The sequence below is a fragment of the Cynocephalus volans genome, chromosome 6, assembly GCF_027409185.1.
Source record: "Cynocephalus volans isolate mCynVol1 chromosome 6, mCynVol1.pri, whole genome shotgun sequence".
NCBI lineage: Eukaryota > Metazoa > Chordata > Mammalia > Dermoptera > Cynocephalidae > Cynocephalus > Cynocephalus volans.
This window is the reverse complement of record NC_084465.1, coordinates 133300797-133320977: the sequence shown is the minus strand read 5'-3', so window position 1 is coordinate 133320977 and position 20181 is coordinate 133300797.

Here is a 20181-nt window from a genome sequence, read left to right as displayed (position 1 = left end):
AAATACTGTAAACTAGGTGGCTTATAAACAACAGAAATTTATTGCTCACAGTTCTGGAGAATGGAAAGTCCAAGATCAAGGTGCCAGCAGATTTGGTGTCTGGTGAGAGCCTGCTTCTTGGTTTATAGATGGCCGTCTGTATGCTGTATCCTCATGTAGTGGAAGGGGTCTCTCTGAGGCCTCTTTTATAAGGGCACTAATCCCATTCATGAGGATCCACCCTCATGACCTAATCACCCCCCAAAGGCCCCAACTTCTAATACCATCACCTTGGGGGGTTAGAATTTCAACATGAATTTTGAGAAGACACAAACATTCCATCCATAGCAGATGGGAAACACAGGACAGGTAGCAGTGTTGGAGGGAAGGTGATTAGTCCTGTCTGAGTAATTTGAAGTACCTGTGGGATAGGTGAGTGAAGATGTCCATACCTATTTGGAAAAATGAGTCTAAGCCTCAAGATAGGATTAGGTTTGGAAATATGGCCTTTGGAGTCATCTTCAGAGATCTCATCTATAAAGGCTAAATTCTAGAGAATTCCTCCAATTTAAGAGGGGCTCAAAGGAAACAAAAAGTTGAAGAGAAGAGCAAAGGGGGCATCCAGAAAGGAAAAAGGGAAACTAGAAGAGTGCTATGTCTCAGAAGTCAAGAAAGGAAAAGCAGAAAGAAGGAGTGGCCATTGAAAGTATCAAAAGACATTGAGTGGTCAGAGAAATAGGGACAGAGAAGCAGGTTTGAGATTTGGAGACTCCAGTAACTGGTTTCAACTTCAAAAGAATAAAATAAACACTAAGTTGTTTACTTGCATTCTTAATGTGATTAAGTATGTTCATTAATAAGAGTTAAATAATAAAGTCATGATGTAAAAATGACTGTTTCTAAAGAGTTGGCCACTATATGTAAGATGCAAGACATATTTGATATGGTAGCTGTATAGTTATTGGATCTGAACCAGATCCTGGATAATTGGAGGAGAAAATTCATTCTAAACCTATTTCACATATATCTCAACATTCAGGTAATGAAAAAATGCTTTCCTCTCCCTCATCTTGTCTCCTTGGTGCTGCTTAATGCCTTGTTTGATTCTTTTGCCTAAATTTTTGTTGGAGACGAGGGCAGGCAGGAGACAGGCAACCTGTCTCATTATATTCACTCAGCTGCTTCGATTTTTGCAGTGCGTCATCTCTTGGAGATCTGCAGCTTAGTTTCCGTGCCTAGTTCTCAGGTTGCCTTTCGAGATGGAAAACCTATTTCTCAGTATGATTCATCCTACCTAGAGGCTTGTGCTAACTATGGTTGATATTGACTCTGCTGGATTTGGGGGGATGTCATCTTACCACGTCCCCTTCTTGTGTTTATAGACACTGGTTTGCTCAATTCACATTTCCTTTTCATTTATTTTAAGATTTATATCTCTCCTATGGAATTGGAATCTTTCTTTGGAGCAGCATGTAAATCCTCTCTATCCTTCTCAACTCTTTTTCTAAATTGTTCAGCCTTTTTAATGATAACTAAAGACGGATGCTGACAAAAAGTGATGATATGCTGAATAAACCTGCCCAAACTTCCTGTATATGAATTTACTGCAGGTTAGGCTTTTGCTAGGATTTGATTGGGGCTGCTGTGTACGGTTGTGCAGGATTCACTGCATCCCCAAAGGGATGAATGCAGGCTGAGGTGTAGCTGGCACTGAGCTTGCCAAGCCTTGTGCTTTGGGGTGAAGCCTCATCTTCCCAGATCCTTTTTCTAATTCACACAGAGGCCCTCTACCAACTAGCAGAGTCCTGGATTTGATCATTTCCTATACAGTCGTCCCTTGGTATTTTTGGAGGATTGGTCTCAGGACCCCCACAGATACCAAAATCCACGGATGCTCAAGTCCCTGAAATAAAATGGCATAGCATTTGCACATAACCCGTGCCCATCCTCCAGTATACCTTAAATCATCTCTAGATTACTTATAATGCCTAAACAATGTAAATGCTAGGCAATAGCTGTTATACAATATTGGTTTTTTATTTATATTATTTTTTATTATTGCATTGTTATTTTTTATTGTTTTTTTTTCCTCCAAATATTTTCTATCCATGGTTGGTTGAATCCACGGATGTGGAACCCATGGATATGGAGGACCCACTGTCGATCCTCAGTCCTCAGTGCTGTCATGAAAGGAAAACAGTATCGTCCTTGCCCAAACGGTCCTAATGTGAGCACACCCAGAAAGTCTGGAAGAACATATAGATCTTGTACATTCCAGCCCATTCTAGTGTTCACAAGGGGTATTGTAGCTATGGCTTCTCTGCTCTATCCATTTGCTCCCTGCTATAGTTTCTCCACTGGCCTCAGACCATACTTCTTGCTCCAACATGGGCATTGTCTTGTGGTAGGGAGGAAAAGCTCATCCACTTTGGATCTCCTATTTTTTCTCTTCCACCCCCGTAGCTCTTCTGCGCTTCGGTCTCACCCACCCCACTTCCAGGGCCCTAACTCCGCTTGTGCTGGGCTCAGTCCTTCCATTGCTCTTCTGTTACAATGTGCCCTGTTGTAGATTCTTAATGCAGAGGGGAGCAAAGGTGGGTGTGGAGAAGGGAAAGGTGCAAAGAGGTTGTGCCAGATGTTGTCAGCACTGTTCCCAGCCCCTCTTTGCGCTTTCCTGTATCTCAGAGGTTGCAAACCTGGGAACTCTATTTCTGAGACTCTCTTGCCAGTAGGCTTTAGGATAAAGTTTAGAAGATTCATCTTTGCCAGGTTTGGAAAGTTAAGGCTGCAGCAGGTGTGTGGGCTTCAACAGATAAATTTGTAGCCTTTTTCATGTCCCCTTGACTGTTACCAGCCCGGGGCTGTGGGCATCTGTGACCATTGCAGTGGTTTTCTGCATTTTACTGATCTCTGGGTGGCTGCTGCAACTTCCTGACTTCCTGGATCCCAGCTTTGGTGGCAACCCTGAAAACTAGGGGTGAATTCCCTGATGCCCATTGGAGGAGCCTGTTGTAGAGAGAGGGATTCAGAGTTGTATCCATAACTCCCCAAATATTACAAACAGTTGCACTAAATCTTCAATATTGATAAGAGGGACTTGGAATTGTTAGGCCAACTTCTTTGGAAATACCTTAAAAGAATGATTATTCATCTATTTTACATTTAAGACTTACAAAGTTTGGATTTCACTTCCTTTTATTCGTCATTGATATAAGAAGTATTTACCAAGTAAAAACTTCTCAGTTATAAGCTCCTTGAGAGACTTGCTCCATAAATTATTCCATTTCTCATATTGACCATTCCCTTTTCTGTGCTTTCTTCCTCTCTGCCATTCTAAAAATAACTCAATCACTAAATAAGCAAGACAGCTCTTGGTTCTGGTTTTTCCTTTACAACCACCTTTTCTAATTCATTTTCTTTTCATCCAAACTTCCTAAATGAATGTTTGGCCCCCTCAAGTCCCCAATATTTGATGAGATAGTCATAGATTTTCTGCCTAAAAAGGGTTGTGGATCAAAAAGTCTGTGTTAAGCAAAATTTAGGAGATTTCTTCCCTTTTTTTGCCTTTTAATGTGCCAATATGCATTATGAAGCTCCCAAAAGGGGACATAGAATTCAGTGTTTCTTGAATGCTTTGGATAGAGAACGGGTTTGCTCTGTCCAAGATCACCAAGGACCTCCTGTTGCTAAATTCAATGGCCATGTTAAAAAGAAGGACATTTAGCGGAAGAAACTGACATCTCAATGTTGCCAGCCATTTATACTGCTGGCGTGGGACACAGATTCATCTTGAAGCAGACCTTCTTTGTTTGGGAAGAACCTTTTGAGTAGCTCCTTTTAGTTACAGAGCTGTGACATTTCTGGGGTGAGTATACAAGAGCATCCTTACTTCATTTTCCCTGAGCTAGGGCTGGGACCCTTGCTTGACAGGAAAACCCCTGGCTGGACCATATCTTGAGGATGCTGGTATAATTGTGGCACTTTGTCTGGAAGCTGAAAAGCTTTCTGGGAGGAAGGATATTGATGCTTCCACCCTTCCCTCTGTTTGGTCAGCGCCCTTGAGGGAGCTCAGAAAATAGCCCTCTTCTTCCCTGCCTGGGTTCTGAACAAATGAGAAATAAGAAAATTGAAAAAAGAACTGAGAGAAAAGCAGATGGAAGATTAAGAATGTCCTTTATGATGGATAAAGGCTTGGACCAGGGTGTGGCTTGTCTTTTGGAGAACTTGCCCTGCTGAGGGCAAGCTCTGGCCCTGCACAGGCTGATCCCCCAGGCTCGGCCCTGGCTCCCACATCCTGTGCTCCTGGGGGAGCAGAGACGAGGAGCGCTGTCTGGGGCAGCTCATTCCCAAGGGGGAAAAGGGCAGGGGTGGAATAAGCATGGCACTTGATTCTTCCTAGTTTACCCATCAGATAAGATGCCCACCACCCTGGGATGAAGGAAGTAAGTGGGCGGGGAGATCTAGGGGGTGACACCAGGGGGACTCCCCACTTTTCTGTTTCCTTGGAGGGTGGTGATTATTGGCACTTATGTAATTTTGAGGGCCTAGACATAGGTGAGTCTAGTCTTTATATTTTAGTACCAAGTGGCAAACAGCTCTGAGCAAAAAAGCAAAGTCCACTCAGTCTTGTACGCAGCTCAAACTGCCAACTTCCAAAGCACATGCTACTGCTCAAGAGAATGTATACAATATGAGTCTGCTAGGCTGCAGGAACAAAGTATCACAGACTGAGTGGCTTAAATAGCAGTCATTTCTTGTCTCACAGTTCTGGAGGGCTGGCTCTTTCTGAGGGCTGAGAGGGAAAATCTCTTCCAGGCCTCTCCCCCAGCTGCTGGAGGTTTGCTGGTCTTTGGCATTCCTTGGCTTGTAGAAGCATCACCCCAATCTCTGTCTCGTCTTCACGTGGTATTCCCCACTTTGTATATCTCTGTCCGAATTTCCATCTATTATAAAGACAGCAGCCAGATTGGATTAGGGGCCCACCCTAATGAGCTCATCTTAAACTAACTACATCTGCAACAACTTTATTTCCAAACCAAGTCATATTCTGAGGGACTGGGGTTGGAGCTTTAGCATATGAATTTAGGGGGGGCGGGATGCAATTCAGCCCATAACAGGGGGAGCACACAGGACTGGCTAATATGGACTGTCCCTGTGTGATCGCACACAGAGCTGGCCGGGGACGGGCGGGCCCTTACTAGAAACAGCATGTGGTCTTCCTCGCTAGTTTCCTCTGGGGGATCATTCTTTTCCAAGTGGGCTTTCTGTGCCCCTTGTTCCCTTCCATCCCCATTTATGACGGTCATTCCCGTTTTTTGGAAGAAATACTTTCCCCAAAACTACAAGACAGTTTTGAGATGTACTTTTTCTGCTTTCAGTGACCCTTTGACTAAGTCTCAGGTCAGTCACTCCCTTGTGTTTTCCCTCAGATCCTGGGGCTGGAAACTCTCTTGCTAAGGTTTCTTGGCAGCTGACCATTTGTTTGAAGTCACTAAAATGGTTCATTGGAGGTCAAGGAGTTGAGAGAAAACTTGGGAGCTCTGATCAGGAGGTCTTAGGTCAAGAAAAATACAATGCATGAGTGTTTGGAAAAAAACCCTTTCATGTTTTCTTGCCTGTTTCCTCTAAGTCCAGATCTCTGCTGTTCAGAAGGATCACTCTTACTTTCCTTCCACTTGTCCCAGATGACCTCTTCATCAGTAATTTGCAACAATAGGATCATTCTTTTTGCACACTATTTCTTTCAATAGGTGCTTTTTTGATGAGCACTTTTAAAAAGCGGTACAAATTATCTTTAAGGGTTGGGCAACTTTAAGGGTTTGAATTAAGCAGGAAGGAAATTCAGCCAGCCGTCTGAAGACCTGGGCTCTGATCCTGGCTCCACAATCCACTAGTTACTTCACCTCTCTGTGTGTCTGTAGTAGTCCATTTTCTATTGCTTATAACAGAGTACCTGAAACTGGGTGATTTATGAAGAAGTGAAATTTATTTCTTACAGTTTTGGAGGCTGGGAAGTCTATGGTCATGGGGTGCATCTGGTGAGGGCCTTCTTTCTGGTGGAAACTTTCTACAGGGTCTCGTAGAGATGGAGACAGGGTACCACATGGTGAGGATGGCAAGAGCTCTCTCATGTGCTCTCCTTATAAAGCCACCAGTCCACACCCATGGGAACTCTTTAACCCATGAATAGATCAATCCATTTATGAGAACATAGTTCTCACAATCCAATCTCCTCTTTAAGGTCTCAGCTTTCAAACACCACCCTCTTAGCACTGTTACAATGGGGGTCAAGTTTCAATGAGCTTTGGGGTTGGGGGGGACATTCAATCCACAGCAGTGTCCTTATCTGTTATACAGAGATAGTAACAGTACTTTTATCGCTTCCTTTCTAAAATCATAGGCATCAGCTGAACTCACATATGCCAGAGTGATTTTCAGAGGGCAGTACAAGTGCAATGCATCACTGCCTAGCTCTCTGAATGTACCAGGTGTATGTAGCGAGCAGAGCATGGGCATTGGACCCAGACACACCTGCATCTGAATTCTGGACCCGCTACTGACTAGCTTGGCTTCCACCACACTCCCTCTACTGGATTTCCTCCCATCCACTTCAGCAACCCCTCTTGCTCAGCTTTCTTTGCAGCCACTCCTGCTGCTGCAGTTCCTCGAGTCTCGGTCCTGGACTCTAACCTCTGCCTACAGAGTCTCTCTTCTCTCTTCGGTTGATCTTATCATTTCCATGTCTTTCAACACCATCTGTCTGCTAACCACTCCTAGATTCATATCTCCAAGTCAGATTCTTTCTTTGGATTTCTCACTGGTGTGTCACCACTGGGATGATTTTCAGGCAGCTCAGATGTAACTGTACAAAAGCAGTTCTGATTGTATCTCTGCCCAGCAGAGCCTGGGATGTCCCTTCCTCAGACCCCCACTCTTCATTTGGCTTCCTTCAGGTCTCAGTGAGCTTAAATTATCTAACTCTTCTCTAACTAACTTAACTGGCAGACTCGTCCCACAGTGATTCCCCCTAACTCCACCCTACTCATTTCCTTCATGGCATTTTCACATGCCATAAAATGTTATTTGTTCCTTGTTCACTTGAGTGTTATTGGGTATCCTTTCCAGAATTTTAGCTCCATGAGGGGACCATGTCTCTCATTCACACTTCTATCCCCAGGGCCATGCCAAGGGGCTGACCCGCATCAGCTGCTCGGCAAATATTTGATGAACAGACGAATGGGCGTCCTTAGCAAGTTACCCCAGCTTGTTGAGGTAATTAGGCCTATTCTGCGGTATTAAGAGGATTGGGTGAGACATGAGATAGTTAGAGGGGACTTCAAAAGGTTTGTGGAGAAATGGAATTAAAAGATAAAATAAAAAATATAAACTCTATTTCTCAACATGAGCTCCATCAAGTTCAAGACACTTTTGGAAGTAATGATACCAGCCACTGAGTCCATCTCCAAAGCACTGAGGGTCCTGGGAACTTAGCCATGTCAGTATGGTCTTTTTAACATTATTAACTGAAGAAAAATGGGTGCCTTTTAAAGATTTTTTAAGATTAGGAGATAAAAAGAAGTCAGAGGGAGCCAAATTAAGAATGTAAGTTGGATGTCTAATAATTTCCATCAAACCTCTTGCAAAATCGCCCTTGTTTGATGAGAGGAATGAGCAGAAGCGTTGTCGTGGTGGAGAGGGACTCTCTGGTGAAGCTTTCCTGGGCATTTTCCTACTACAGCTTTGGCTACCTTTCTTAAAACGTTCTCATAATAAGCAGATGTTATGATTCTTTGGCCCTCCAGAAAGTCAACAAGAAGAATGCCTTGAGCATCCCAAAAAACTGTTGCCAGGAGCTTTGCTCTTGACTGTTCTGCTTTTGCTTTGATTGAACCACTTCCACCACTTGGGAGCCAAGGCTTTGATTGTGCTTTGTCTTTAGGATCACACTGGGAAAGCCACGTTTCACCTCCTGCTATAATTCTTTGAAGAAATGCTTCAGGAACTTGATTCTACTTGTTTAACCTTTCCACTGAAAGCTCTGTTCTTGTCTGCAGCTGATCTGGGCACAACTGTGTTGGCACCCTCGGAGTGGAAAGTTTGCTCAACTTTAATTTTCAGTCAGAATTGTGTAAGCTGAACTAGCTGAGATGTCTATGGTGTTGGCTGTTGTCTCTGCTGTTAATCATCAGTCCTCTTCAATTAGTGCAGGAACAAGATTGATTTTTTTCCTTGCAAATTGATGTGATGGTCTGCTGTTGTGGGCTGCATTTTCAGTATTGTCTCGTCCCTTCTTAAAATGAGTTATCCATTTGTAAATTGATGATTTCTTTGGGGGATTTTCCCATAAGCTTTTTTTTTTTTTGGCAGCTGGAGAGTAAAGGGAGCCCATAAGTTTTGGTAAAACATCAATAATTTTGCCCTTCTTCCACCCAAGCTTCTCCATAAATTTGATGTGTGTTCTTGCCTCAATTTTAGCAGAATTCATGTTGCTTTGATAGGGACTCTTTTCAGACGAGATCGGGCGCGTTGAGGGTGGTATGGCCGTAGACAGATAGGGACTCTTTTCAAACTGATGTCTTATCCTTCTTAGTGCCTAGAACTAGATCCTGTTCAGATATGTTACAAGTTAGTACAAGTTTATTTTGGTGCAAAAAATTTTTACAATCCATGCATAGTTTTTTCATAATACACATTTTCCATAAACATTTTGAAGATCCCTTGTACATGTGGAAGAGCCTAGTCCAGTGCCTGGTACGTTGTAGGTGTTTAATAAATGTTACTTCCTGTTCCCATTTTGGGCTTTATACAATAAGCACACAGTGTACATCAGGAAGCTTTTAATCAAATCTGGTGTGATGAGCATTATGTAGTTCTGAACTCAGCACACCAACTGCAGCACTTGTCCCAAATACAGATGCTCTGGATTGTACTCTCAAAGACAATGACTCAAATGATATGTATCCCGATGCATAACAGGTGATGTGGAATATACATTAAAGTACAGTATTGAGTATATTACTACATTAATCCATTTCTTTTACTTATAACAAAATACACAGAACTGGGTACTTGGTAAGAAAACAAAATGTATTGCTTACAATTTCTGAGGCTAGGACATCCAAAGTCCAGGGAACACAGCTGGTGAGGGTCTTGGTGGTGACTTCAGTGACACAGGGTATCATATTGTGAAATGACAGAGCAAAGAGAGCAAAGAGCAAACTCTTCACTTACTCTCTTCTTAAAGCCCTCACAACCTCGCCCCTGACCACCATTTTTAATCCATTCACTGCTGCACAGTCCTACAATCCAATTACCTCTTCAAGCTCCACCTTTCAATTACCAGAATAGGATTTCCCACCCTCTTAACAGTCACAGTGGGGGCTAAGTTTTTATTTTTTTATTTTTATTTTTTAAAGATGACCGGTAAGGGGATCTTAACCCTTGACTTGGTGTTGTCAGCACCACGCTCTCCAAGTGAGCAAACCGGCCATCCCTATATGGGATTCGAACCCGTGGCCTTGGTGTTATCAGCACCACACTCTCCAGAGTGAGCCACGGGCCGGCCCAGGGGGCTAAGTTTTTAATGCATAAAACTTGGGAGACACAATTCAAGCTTCAGTGAGTTTTGGGGGGATAGAATTCAATCCATTACAACTACTCAGGGTTCTCCAGAGAAACAGAACCAGTAGGAAAAAGGGAGGGTGGGAGGGATGGGGGGGGAGAGAGAGAGAGAGAGAGAGTAGGGCAGACTGACTGGCAGGCTGGAAATTCAGGTAAGAGTGGATGTTGCAGTCTTGAGTCTGGATTTCACAGTGCAGCAGTCTGGAAATTCAGGCAGGGCATCTATGCTGCAGTCTCGAAGAGAATTTCTTCCACTTTGGTAAGCCTTTGTCTTTACTCTTAAAGCCTTCAACTGATTGGATGAGCTGCACCCACAATGTGGAAGGTAATCTGCTTTACTTAAAGTCAACTGACTGTAAATGTTATCGTATCTAAAATATACGGTAGTCCCCCCTTATTGCAGGGAATACATTCCAAGACACCCCCCCCCCCCCCCCGTGGATGCCTGAAACCATGTATGGTATTTAACCCTATATATACTACAGCATGTTTTTTTCCTATATACATACTTATGATAAAGTTCAATTTATAAATTATTAAGAAGTTAACAACAATAACTAACAATAAGATAGAACAATTATAACAATATACTATAATAAAAAGTTATGTGACCGTAGTCTCTCTCTCTCTCTCTGAAAATATCTTCTTGTACTAAACTTTAGAAGTGAAACCATGGATAAGAGGGGACTACTGTACCTTCACGGCCCCATCTTGATTGATGTTTTACCAAACCCTGGGCACCATAGCCTAGCCAAGTTAACACAAAATTAACCATCACACTGGGTACCTTGGATTGAATGTCCCCCCAAAACTTAATCTCCCCTTTAACTGTTGAGGGTGGGAAATCTTACTGTGATAATTGAAAGGGGGGGGCTTGAAGAGATAATTAAGTTGATGGTTTAATGGCGGTCATGGGCGTGGTTCTGAGGGCTTTAAAAGGAGAGCACCTGAGAGTCTCTTTCTCTCTGCTTCGCCATTTTCTGCCATGTGAGCCCCCTGCATTGCTGTAAAGCCACCACCAAGAAGACCCTCACCAGATGAGTTCCCTGGACTTTGAGCTTCCCAGCCTCTGAAACTGTAAGCAATAAATTTCATTTTCTTACAAATTACCCAATTTCACGTATTTTGTTATAAGCAACAGAAACGGACTAATACATTGGGCAAATCTGTTAATTATCAAATTTTAAAAGTATATAGAGCATCTAATATCCCTCCAATTCTAGGCCAGGTTTAATGAAAAACGTATAATGCACAATCCTTATTCCTTCCTGCCTCCTCTCTGCACACGAGTTTGTTACTTATTTACTTTTCTTTTTAGTGTTTCCTCCCTTATTCTTCACAGAGTCAATACTTTCGAGGTGGGGGGGGGAGTTCCCAGTTAGGAGCTTCTGAGCGATTACCCCACCCACCCAGGCTGGAAAGTCTAGGAAAAACCTCTCATTAAAATAAGGATATCTAGGGCCGACCCAGTGGCGCACTCGGGAGAGTGCAGCGCTTGGGAGCACAGCGGCGCTCCCCCCGCGGGTTCGGTTCGGGTCCTATATAGGAATGGCGGGTGCACTCACTGGCTGAGCGCGGGGCGGACGACACCAAGCCAAGGGTTGGGATCCCCTTACCGGTCACAAAAAAGACAAAAAAAAAAAAAAAAAAAAAAAGGATATCTATGTGCCTTCTTCCTCCCTCAGATATAAATCATTTATTACTTCATTTAAAAGCCAGAAAAACAAAACAAAGCAATTTCGGAGTTCCTACTGAGTGCCAGTCGCAATGCTGGACGCCAGGGGTTCAATGACCAGCAGGACGTGGCTCTAATTATCTGTTGCCTGGTTGTCATCGGGCCCCCTAACCCTCAGGGCTTGCCTGAGTAAAGGAAGCAAAGGAGCTTTATGAAACTGCACAGAACATGGGGGAAAGCAGTAGAAAAGACTCTCTAGCTGCTAAGATATTTATAGGAAGTTGGAGAAATTTGTTATAGAGGAATATAAAGCATTGTTTCAGCAGGAAACTGTTCGCTCCAGGTATGCACCCAGCCTGCTGCTGTTCGTCTGTGTCCAGCAGATGGCGCCAAATGACTGGTCGCAGCTGGGTTGCATAGGCGTCTCTTCGGAAAATACGAAACGTATGTACACTCGTATAAGACCAGTATCTTAAAGAAAGCACTCCTATTGGCTGTTTAAGACCCTTCCTTTTGCTCCATTTTAATGTGACGTATGGATCAACATAAGAAATAGACAAGAAAATGGTTGTCCCTCCTGGAATGTGGAAATATTGTGGAAGAACAGGAATGCAGGTCAAACAGCTCAGTAAAACCGCACCCAGACACCAAGCTGGCGTGGGGGAGCTCGTGTGAATACATGTACGTGTATGTGCACGTATCTGTGGCTTCTGGAAAGATTAAACAGTACAGAATGCAAGTAATGAAAAATACTTTTAAGAGGGTAAAGAGAAAGTAGGGTAGAAAAACCTGTAAAGAGAATAAAAAGCTGGATAAGATGAAAGAGACATGGGTATGGGGGAGTACTCAAGTGAGCAATAGAGCCAGGGACCTTGGTTTAAAGTCATTAATTATGAGAACCCCAGAAGAAAGGAATTGACTCCTCTCTTTCTTGCAATCCTTATTATAGATGACTTGAATTTCAAATCAATATTATATAAATGGAGGATTGGAGAGAGAGACACCAATTCATCTAGAACCAATTCAATGGAATTCTTCATTTCAAGAGACTCCAACTTTGTTCTCACAAAGACTAGGAATGATCCACGTGGCACAGTGTGCCTGTTAGGGAAGGTGACACCAGAGCTTCGGGTACAGAAAGAGGAAACTCCCTACTGTGGAAAAGGAGAGAAGAAAAAAGCAAAGGTGAGTTATAATGGCAGACTTAGCGAGTTTACTTTCTCTTTGCCAAGCTTTTAAAATCTCTCATTAAAAGAAAAAGTCTTCACCCGATGAGGTGGAAGATGGGAAGAGGGGGTTTATTCCTGCTGCAGTTGAGGAGCTATTGCTCAGTCTAGAAGCTGCTTCCATAGCAGGGACTACTCTGTGGAAAATGGGCCTGTGATTGTGTGCGTGTTTTTATAGTTCAATGTCCCATGTCACCTATCCTGAGACATTTCGAAAGGAAGACAAAAAGAGAGCATCTGTGAGCTATTCCAAACAGCTCACACAAGCCAGCACTGAAGAGAAGACTAAGAATCTACCATAGTTTTTTTGCTCCAGTAAAATGCTGCTTCTTTCAGGAACTCTTCCAAGTTATAGAACTCCTAAGTAAAATGATGCTACAGGTAGAAGTGTTTTTAAAACATAATAATATGCAGATACTATGGGCTTTGCAATCTACCTCCATCCCCACAATCTTATATCTTTGGTTGCCCCAAAACTAAAAGTCCCTTTCTTCCAGGAAAGTTGATGTCTTACAAAAAGAGTATTAGAAGTTGTGACAAGTTTGAGCTTAATTATGAAAGCTATGGAGGGGAATTTTTTCTTTCTTTTCTTTTTTTTTTTTTTTTTTGGTGGCTGGCTGGTAGGGGGAGCTGAACCCTTGACCTTGATGTTACAAGACTGTATTCTAACCAACTGAGCTAACCAGCCAGTCCTGGTGAGTGGTGTTTAATCCAGATTATCCCAATTAATCATTCAAAAAATATCTCCTAAACATATTCTGATAAACCAATGGCTTTCAAATTTATGTGCTAAGGAATCACCTGGGTGCTGGTTAAAGTGCAAATTCCTAGGCCCAACTCCAGACATTCTGATTAGAGAGATTGGGGGTGAAGCCCAGAAATTTACATCTTAAACAATCATTTCAGGTTGTTCAGATGCAGAAGATCCAAAGACCAGTCTTAGAGAAACATTACCCTATGCAAAGGCAGAGTTAATCCATCAGGGAGGCCTTCAAACTCACTTCTCATTCATCCATTCACTCATTTACTGTCTCCTGAACTCGTTCATTCAATAAATATTTCTGGTGCTCTAGGATTGTACTCGGTGATGTGGGACATAGTAAATATAAGGAGACTCAGTTCGTGCATGAAAGGAACTTATATCTAAAGGCTGATGTATATAGATATAGATCGATGTATATATCTGTGAATGACAGTGTCAGGCGGTAAGCATGGGACATGCAGAGTTAGAAGGAAATCGTGTCGATGTGGGCTAGAGTGGTCAGGGGAGGAGGAGCTACTTTGCGGAGGGGTGGAAGGTTGCCCTGGCCCTGACTGGTGAGGAGTGAGCTGGATATTGAAGACAAGGGAACAGCATTAGCTTCATGACATACTTATTAATAGTGTTATTAATATCCATAAGCCTATATTAAAGATAGCAGAGTGACAAACATGGCCAAGGATTAAAACTATAATCTCCTTAAGTACCTTCCAAGGAGAAATAGAGGATGAGAAGCCAAAAGTTCCTGAATTAGTAAGATAAACTCCTTGTTTTTTCAATATTCTAATTCCAGTTGGATCATTGTTTTCCGTTAATAAGTTGACAAATAGTAGGACCCCTTGACTTGACATGTTTATATATTATTCTGTTTTTTCCCTAGATCATTATCTATCTCATACAACTGCTTTCAAAAAGTTAAAATTCTGACCATCACATGCATGAAGGGTATAAGAAATTAGCACCCCTAGAAGAGGATTAGACTTGTTTGGGACTGAAGGAGGCAGATTAGTCTAATTAAAAATCACTTCTTATTTAACAGAGATTTGTATTCCTTAAGACTTCTGCTTAGACATACTGTTTTTCTTAGCTGTGTTTTGCCCACCTCATTACATGAAAGAGATTTTGACCCAGCTACTTTGTTCACCTTCCCCAGTTCTTCTTGCCAATATCCTAAAAAACATCAAAACCAAAGTACTTAAGCAATTTTGTCCCAGTTTCCACTGAGCTTGTAGAGCGGTGGCATGGTATGGTGGAAAAGGGCCAGACAATTGGGTTTTTAATCTTAGATCCATCACTTACGATCTGTGTGGCTTTGGTGTAATTACTTAATCTTTATGTGACTCAGTTTCCTTATCTGTAAAGTAGACATTAAATGAATCCATGTACCTCCATACACATAAAGCACTTAGACCATCCCATAGTAAGGATTCAATCAATGTTAGCTATTGTCATGAGCTCTGGTGCTAAGGACGGTGTCTGGGGGCACAACAGTTTTAGTTTCATGGAATACACAGGTAGACTGGAGATGTGTTAATATATACTTGAAAATCATATCTAATGTAGGGCTAAAAATGGTGAAGACCTCCCCTCCAAAAAATTTATATCTTCCCCTGTAATATAAATTATTTATATCTTCCCTCTATTTCTCCTCGGAAGGTAGTTAAGACATTTAAGACTGCCTGTAAGAAAGCATAATGTAAAAATCATGTGGCATGGATTTAAATATGGGGATGGCAAGGGCAGAGACATAAAAGAGGACTGGGGATGAATCTAGTACAAAAATGCACACCACGTCTTAGGTACCTGCAGTGGGTGGGCCACACATGTGATTCTAAGCATCCTAGTAACCAACGCAAAAAGGGAAACCTGAGATAAAAAAACAGGACAATTGTTCAGGAGAAGCACGATTAGCACAATTATTCTTTATAGTAAGACCAGAGAGGATACTCTTAAATGTCATCTTTGAGACGAAGCCATGCAACAGAAAAAACACCTTCGACATCTTTTCAGTAAATGAACAATGGGTTTCACAGAGCTGCTCCGCATGACATCCCTCAAATCATCCCTCAAAGCCCATTTCAGTTAAAAGCAGCTCTTCAAGGAGATGGACTGGTGTGGTCCAGGTACTCAGCTCTCTGTCGATTCTGCTTTATAGAAGGAAGATTGTAGAATGTCTGGAAATCCCATAACTTAGGCTCATTCCTGGTTGTTTGGTTTCTCAAAACACAGTCACAACTGTCCTCTCATTTCATCCTCAGAAACCTCTCTGAGAAAGAAATTGTTAAACCTGTTTTATAGATTAAAAATCTGAATCCAAGAGTGGTTAGGCAGCTGGAAAAATGTGGAGGGAGGATTTAATCCTGCTCTTTTCCTCTCTAATCAGTGGCTGTCCTTTATTACCAAACTTCTTAGAGCCCCTGTTCCCCTTCCTCTCTTCTTCTGTACTTTTCTGTTTGTTAAAATTTGATGTTTACATCTACAACACCATCGAAATTGCTGTGGTATAAGTCATGAGTTATATTTTTATTGTCAAATCTGGTGACCCATTTCTCAGCCTTCAAAAAAGTTTTGAAACCATCAGTTTGCTCTTTGGCGTTCTGTTCTGTTTTGGCTCTTGGGACACCAGTTACTCCTGGTTCCCCTCCTACCTTTTCTACTACTTGTGCTCATTAGCCATGTGAGGAACTCTTCCCCAGCCCCCTTCCCAAATGCTGGGGTTCCCCAGGGTTCCATCTTTGGTCTTCTCCTCATCTTTCTGTACGTATTTTCCCCAAGACTGCCAATCCTCTCTCGTGAATTCAGCCGCCATCTTGAAAGTACGAATTCCCAACACACACAGTAGAGTCACATCTTTGGTGGGGATGAGTTCCAAGGTCAGGGTCTGAGTTAAAAATAGCATTTCTTTTTTTTTTTTTTTTTTTTTTTTTTGTCGTTTTTTCGTGACCGGCACTCAGCCAGTGAGTGCACCGGTCAGTCCTATATAGGATCCGAACCCGCGGCGGGAGCGTCGCCGCACTGCCAGCGCAGCACTCTACCAAGTGCGCCACGGGCTCGGCCCAAAAATAGCATTTCTTCACTATGAGATTTGTCCACCACTGTTTTTTTTTTTTTTTTTTTTTCAGTTGAGTGAGAGATGAAACAGCTGGCTCAGATTTGGGGCCATAATGTAGACAGAAAAAGTCTCTTTAAAGATTGGAATTATACTCACAGGCGTGAGAGTTCATGCTGTGAAGACATACGAGGGAAGGAGGCCATTTGGAGGAACAGCAGATTCACACCTCCCACTCCACGTTCAGCACAGAGCAAATAGCCATGGAGTGAAATGGCAGAAAAAAAATTTTGAATTATTCTTCCTTTCTCTGTTATTTATTTATTTAAGACTAAGCATGCACAAATGAGTTTGCCTGTGTCAATGATGACTCTGTGTCTCTCCACCCACACTCTCACTGTGCCTGCTAGGCATTTCCATTTGGCTGCCCCACAAGATTTCAAACTCAACATGTCCAATATTTAACTTATTGTCTTTACTTCCCACCCAGTTTTGAATAGATGTAGCAAGATGTTCACTGCTCATTGCTGTAGCAAAAATACTCTAAAATTTTAATGGCTTAACCAATAAAAATTTATTTCTCATCGTATAACAGTCCAAAGTTGGTGTTCCAGGCCAGGAGGTGAGCGGGTAGAATTGGGGTAAAGGGGGTCCGCTTTACAAGGTCATTCGAAGGTCCAGACTGAAGAAGCTCTGCCATCTCCAATAGGGGCCTTCCAAGGGTGCCTTGGCATCAATATTCAGACAGGAGAAGAGAGCGTAATGGTGTCACGCATTAGGAAAAGTTCATGCCCAGCAGTAAGTCTGCACTGCGGAGGTGAGCATAGCACCAGACTTTGGCCACTTACTCATCTGTTACTCTCCCTTCCTCCCTGATTCTAAATCTTTCTTCCACTGGAATTTCCTGTGTTTCAGTTTCCTCTTCTGTAAAATGGGCTAATAATAGTACTCTTCACAGGGGTTGCTGTGAAAATTGATGTCTTAGTCTGTTTGAGCTGCTATAAAAGAATACCATATTCTGGGTAGCTAATAAACCACAGAAATTTATTTATCACAGTTCTGGAGGCTGGAGGGTCCAAGATCAAGGTGCCAGCAAGTCCAGTGTCCAGTAAGAGCCTTCTTCCTGGTTTGTAGATGGCACCTTTTTTCTGTCTCTTCATATGGTGGAAGGAACAAATGAGCTCCCTTGGGCTTCTTTTAAAAGGGCACTAATTCATGAGAGCTCCACCCTCATGACCTAATCACCTCCCACAGGCCCCACCTTCTAACACTATCACATTGGTGATGAGGTTTCAATATATGAGTTCGGGAGGGACACAAACATTTAGACCATAGCAATTAATATAATCTGTGTTAAACAGTTAGAATATACCTGACTCATAGTTGATGTTCCATAGTTGATTAACTAGTACTGTTATTGATTAGTTGCAGGACTTCATCAGCCACTCAGTTACACCAAGTTAGAAACTCTCTTCCCTTGTGAGTCAGCAAGTCCTACTTACATATTTACGTTTCTTTAATTGCAAGTAATAGACGTTTCTGATAGGAAATCATAATGCATAGATTTGGATTTTTTAAAAAGACAACAAAAGACACTCTTCCAGAGGGATCCAGTGTGTTTCTACGGCATCACTTGCCATCTTGAAAACGAGTCACATGTGGCTGTATGACTGGCTTAGAACTTCCAAGCTCGGAGAGATCATGAAAAGACTTCTTGTTCCCTCGTTTTAAAACTGAGGAAGCTACCTTCCCAGGTAAGGCAAAGCTGGGACTAGAACCTAGGTCTCTGACACCAGTCAAGCATTTCATTATGCTCACCTGCCTTCCAGGGTAGCAACTTTCACATATCCCTCTTAATTCTCCTTCTTGTGTTTACCTTCTAGTTCAATTTCACAGAAAGCCAAAACCAGCCAAACAACTCTCCCCTCATGCTCACAATTTTTGGTTGGTGTAAGTTAAATGAAAATGACTGCTGCATGAATTTCCTCCAAACCAATTACCAAACCAAGTAAGATTCTAGAGTACTAAGTTCCGATTCTTCTGGCCTGGTTTCTTGAGTCCCCAAGCCCAGTGCAACCGCCCTACCTGCTCTTTATTCTGAGCAGCAGATGGCACTGTGCACAAGTCTGGAAAAATGTTTTCTGTACTCAGGGAAAAGCTGGGGGAAATGTGTTCGTGTTTCTGCTAAACACTCCCTTTGTTTTATAGACATGCCCAGCCTCCTCTTCCTGAGTCCGAGTGCTCCTGGTGAGTGTGAGCTATGTGCTAACGCACAAGTAATTCTGTCTGTATGTGTGTCACTTGTGTGGTTCCAGACATGGTGGCATAGATGTCTGGTTCATCACTGAATTTGCTTCCTCTCCTCCCTGGGCACACAGCTGGACTACATGTCTCGGTTTCCAACATAGTTACATTTGGCCATGTGGACAATTGGTGACCAATGAAAAGCAAGAAAAGGTGATGTGCACCATTTCCAGGCCTGGCCTACAAAAAACTCCCATGCTCTTTCCCCTCCACTAGCTGGATGTCTATGTCCAGGATGACCTTGAAGGTCATGGGTTGAAGATGGCAGAGTTGCCACTACCCTGGGTCCCTGAATGACTGCACAGAGCCAAGTACCCCCATTGACTTGGACCCACATCAGTTGTTACATGAGTAACAATTAAACTCTGTGTTAAGTCACTGAGAATTTGGGGTTTGCTGTTAGAGTAATTAGCCTACCCAAAATGACAGAAAAATTAACTGATGAAACCCTAATGCCCCATGTGGTATTCCTGGGGGAGATGTTTCATGGTGTCTCATAGGAAGTATCCACATTTCTGCACAATAGGGATCTTTTTCTCCACATTAGACTTTAATCAGGAAGTGATTGTTTCTTGTCAAAGGGAGTTTTAAAGGTCCCCCCACTCCAATGGTTTCTGCAAGCAAAGGACTTGATCTTCAGACTCAAAGGCAGCAGTTAGCAGGGAGAATGCAAATTAGCTCAGGATAAAACCAGAGAGAGACTATCTCACGTGGTCAAGTTTGTTTGTGAGCAAAGCAGGTAGCTAGTAAGTTGGCAAGCATTTTGTAGCAAAGCAAATCCTTCAATAAAAACAAAGGTACTGTAATCAGAGCTGTTCAGGGTGGGAAGACTATCTTTACGATTTCCCCCCTCCCTGTATACACATTTTTCTTACGTTAGGAGGTGGATTCTGTTTCCCTTCCCCTTGAATCCGGGCCGGCTGTGTGACTTGCTCTGCCCAACAGAATGCAGTGGAGGTGACGTGGTGCCACTTCTGGCTATGGGCAGCTTCTGCTGTCTTGGAACCCAGCCACCACGCTGTGAGGAAGCCCTTTTAGACTGAGGAGGAAGAGAGGCCATGCTAGGGAGAGCTCAGAGGGCCCAGCCACAGGCCAGCACCACCTGCCTGTCATCTGAGTGACAACTTCGTGGATGTTCTGGACCCCTCTGAGCTCCCAATTGAAGGCAACTACATGTGTGACCATAATCCACACCACATCGAGCAGAAGAATTATTGACATAAGATCAGCCACCCCTCAGAGTCATAAGAAACAGTAAACATGTGGCCAGTACATTTGGGGGTGGTTTATCCTGTGGCAATAGATAACTGAAGCACAGGGTCAGTAAAAAATGCTAAGCAGGAGGCGGATGTCCCAGGGGTGTGGCAGGGGATAAGACATACTGGGGCAGAGAACAAAATCACTCAACAATAAGTGACTGAATCCCCCTATGACTAAGTCCAGTAGGCCAGGGGGACCCAGAGACCACCCAGATGCAATTCCTGTCTGCGTGGACCTCGTAGAAAATCAGAGGAAGACAAATGAAAACAAACAGCTCGTTACTGGAATTGCTACTGAGAAGGGAACA